The following is a 2,500-nucleotide window of genomic DNA, read 5'->3' on the forward strand; positions in this document are numbered from 1 at the left end:
TGCATCTCTATTTGCAAAACTCAATCAATATGATTTTGATTTAAACAGCTCTCACAGAACAAATCCTTCATCTTTGGCAAGTTCCATGTTCATTAACCGGTTCAAAAGTGGTACCTCGGTTTATGAACAAAACTCATAGTAGTCACAATTTATAGAAACAGTTACCTAAACCTAAAAGGTATGTCAATAGCTTGTATTGAGTGCTACATTTCCATAGACAATTGTTACATCTCCATAATGTTTTCAGTCACATTGTATGATAGTTGTCAATCCTGGTTACAGACACTATATCAGCCAAGTGAGACCAAGTAACTGTACATTTACAATAATATCTGTTTTTTAATTCTGAAGACTTTTCTTTCTTTTACTCTCTCCTTCTAGTTCAACAATCTACCAACACCACTTGAGGGAAAAAATAACAGTAACTGTAGTTCAAATGTCTGCTAAAAATTTAAGAAAATGACAAAGGTATTACATTTCCCTATATATAAAATTTGATATCAAGAAGAAAAAACAAACAGTTTTACATTCAGAACATTATGAAGATTTTCATCATCCTTGGTAATATTCAAGAAATCTTATTTGGTATTCATTAACTGGGAAAATGAGGTTTACTCATTCTTCATCTCAAATCTATAGCTGTTTCAGTATAAAGTAAAACCTCGGCAACCTGAAATAATTTATTTCTGAAATCACGCATCTACTCCCCAAAAATACCCCCCCCCCCCACACCAAAATCTAAAAAAAAATAAAAAAGTAAATAAAAAAAAGGCAATACTCACACATGATGCTACAGTACGATTTTCTAAAGAATCTAAGCCAGGGTGCTGGAGAATCAACTGAAGACCAATGGCTAAATCTTCAAGTAACACGAGAACTTACAAAAAATATTCTCATTACAAGTTTTTTATTCATAAAAATTCAAATCACCGAGGTTCCACTCTACACAACAGTAAAATCCATACATCTAAAAACCTAAAAATGAAAATCTTTACTATGGGTGAAAAGGAAATAATAATAAATAAAAATTTCCAATGGAATACACAAATTACACTTAAAGTCTGAACAGTTATCTACCCTCTTAAAGTCTGTACTCCCAAGTCTCCCACCCAGAACACTACAACCTTATGTACGCAGCCCTACAATACTATTACTGGTGTACATTGCAGGTAATTTTTACACTTTGAAGCAGACTACTATCAACTAACTTAAACACTGACGATAATTTTTTGTCATATCTCATGGTTACTATGAATGAGAAAGCTATTAATATGATTAACATTAGTCTTCTCTACTAAAGAGAAATTTGAAAGAAAAGGAGAAACAAAATATCACATTTCAGTAATTATTCTGTATGACAATGCAAGAAATATGTTCTAAATAATGATGGAAAGTTGTTATTGTGGATGCCACATTTGCAAACCTTATCAATATTTGTGTTTCTATTATTACACTGTTTTAATCAATGAACTTGTGCCTTTGTAATAATTTTTAGCACTTTTGTTTTAAAGCAAGCCAGGAGAAAAGACAAACTACTGATTGAAGATGTATGACAATTTCTTAAATAAATGTAAACTAACCACAATGAATTGACAAGAGGCAGACTGGTAATTAATTTTCAGATGCCCCATGGAAATCTTAGTAAACCAGTTTACCTAGTGTGACTAGCAATGCCAGTATTCCTTAAACAAATACTGACAAGCTACTAAAAGTGAAAGGCCAGCTTTGAGGACTGTTTCAATGCAATCTAAAGCTATACTTCCTGAAGTCTAGTAAAGCTTGCAGTATGTACACAATGCTAGTAATTTAAAGAACCTTGGGCAAGCCACACTATGAACTGTGTGGATACCTTTTGAGAAGCTTCCTCCACAATTTTTTGCTTCTCCACAGAATAGCGTGGTTGCCGTAATAGAAAAATAAAAATGACTCTGCTGTAATTCTTGGAAACCTCAGAATCATCTTTTTTTCCCTGGGCAAAACATCTTGCTTCAATGTGATCTTGTCCCCAATCGACATCTATCAAACGCTAAAATTGCATACACTTAGCTAACATCAAGTCTTCAAAAAATATTTCCCTCACAAGCATGTAATGATGGAAAAAAAGGAGGGCTCGTATCCAAGGAATATATGGAAAGCACTTTCTGACTGTAAGAATCTCTTATATTTTAGATACATAAACTTCACGCCAGCTTTCAATACCTTTCACTCATTGGTTCTCAAAAATTGGTTGTCCATCCCGATTACAAACATCCAATAGGCTAAGTCACTATCATGCCTTTTAATCAACCAAAACACCTTGTATCCATAAGTGTGGCAGACTAGTGAAGACTAATCCATTATACATAATACTGAAATAAAAAAGTAGTCGGAACAAAATCTTCAAAAATAAATAATCCAATAAATCAAAAAGGCTTTTATAACCTAGCCAATGAGCTAAAGTTCAGTAACACACAACCAAATCTAAGAGCCTATAAGTATATATTAGTCTAGTGCAGCTACT

General features: G+C 33.0%; 1 protein-coding gene across 3 annotated transcripts in view; it reads right to left on the reverse strand.

Moving 5' to 3' along the window:
* The window catches only part of mrj (DnaJ heat shock protein family (Hsp40) member B6 mrj), a 16,016-nt gene that overhangs the window by 508 nt on the left and 13,008 nt on the right, over positions 1 to 2,500 (reverse strand). For all 3 annotated transcript variants that reach the window (XM_043033502.2, XM_043033503.2, XM_086545592.1), the window contains exon 3: positions 1 to 2,500. This exon is cut by the window's left edge and continues 508 nt beyond it; it is cut by the window's right edge and continues 1,019 nt beyond it. The gene's annotated coding sequence lies outside the window, so the exon portion shown is untranslated.

This window comes from Penaeus japonicus, unplaced genomic scaffold (genome assembly GCF_977035675.1).
Source record: "Penaeus japonicus unplaced genomic scaffold, GWHDUDI00000001_assembly GWHDUDI00000016, whole genome shotgun sequence".
In the NCBI taxonomy this organism is placed as follows: Eukaryota; Metazoa; Arthropoda; class Malacostraca; order Decapoda; family Penaeidae; genus Penaeus; species Penaeus japonicus.